We start from the raw sequence: 1,045 nt of genomic DNA, 5'->3' as shown, positions 1-1,045 counted from the left end.
AACCCCACCGGGCTGGGGGGTGCGGAGTGAGGGATATGGGGTGGGGGAGAGAAGGGGGCTGCCGGTGGATGGTTTTTGTTCGTGGGAAGGAAAATGCTTCTGCTAGGCAGATAGATGCCGTATGCGCTGTGTACTCAGGTTTTTCCTATTTATTGTGGACGGGAAGCTCGCCATCTCCGCCCCGCGGACGGCCGGCCCGGGGGCCGAAGGAACTCCTGCTCTCTCGCCACAATCCTTTTGTCTCCTTGCTCTCTGAATGGCTCCCTCCCCTCTTACACTTCCCCCTTTCTCTGCGTTCGCGTAGTTTTCTTTCCCCGTCGCTTTGTCACTGACCATACCTCCCCCCCATCCCCCCGCCCCGCGCTGGCCCTGTTTCTCTTTTGCTTCTCCCTCCCCTGTCTCTCCATCTATCACCCTCTGTGCTTCTGTCTCCATCCCTTGCTCTCCAGCCCCTCTTGTCTCTTGGTCCCTCTCCCTGCCTTCTGTCCCTCACATTCAAAGACTGCAGTGTCCTTTTCAGGAGATATGGAGGTCTAGGGGCTGAAGAGGAGGGGTAGGGAGTCCCCTCCCACCCCGTATCCCTCACCCAGCTGAAACCTTGGGTCTGTGGGAGTCAAGCAAAAAAAAAAAAAAAAAAAAAGAAAAGAAAAGAAAAAAGAAAAAACCACCCAAAGAAGGGTTTTTTGTTGTTGTTTGTTTTTGAGGGGGAAAATCCCAGAAATGTAGCTTGTTTAATATTTTAGGCCTCTTATTTTTGTAAGATGTGTAGAATTTGCTGTTTTTCTTTTTCTTTTGACAACTCAGGAAGAAACTGACCTCAGAAAGAATGTTAGATTTTGGCTGCTCTCCTGTGTGTGTCCCCACCCACCCCTTCACCCCCAGGGAAGCAAGTTCTCCCAGAAGACTCAGAAAGTGAGACCTTTCTGAGTGGGGAAGAGGAGAGGAAGACCCAGAGGCCACACTTAAACCCCTGTGCTTCTTGGGACAGAAGCAGAATGTATTGCTAGGGCTTCCTGCTCAGGTCCAAGGTTGTAGGTAGGGGTGA

This window comes from Eschrichtius robustus, chromosome 13, assembly GCF_028021215.1.
Source record: "Eschrichtius robustus isolate mEscRob2 chromosome 13, mEscRob2.pri, whole genome shotgun sequence".
Lineage (NCBI taxonomy): Eukaryota > Metazoa > Chordata > Mammalia > Artiodactyla > Eschrichtiidae > Eschrichtius > Eschrichtius robustus.
This window is presented reverse-complemented; position numbering follows the sequence as displayed.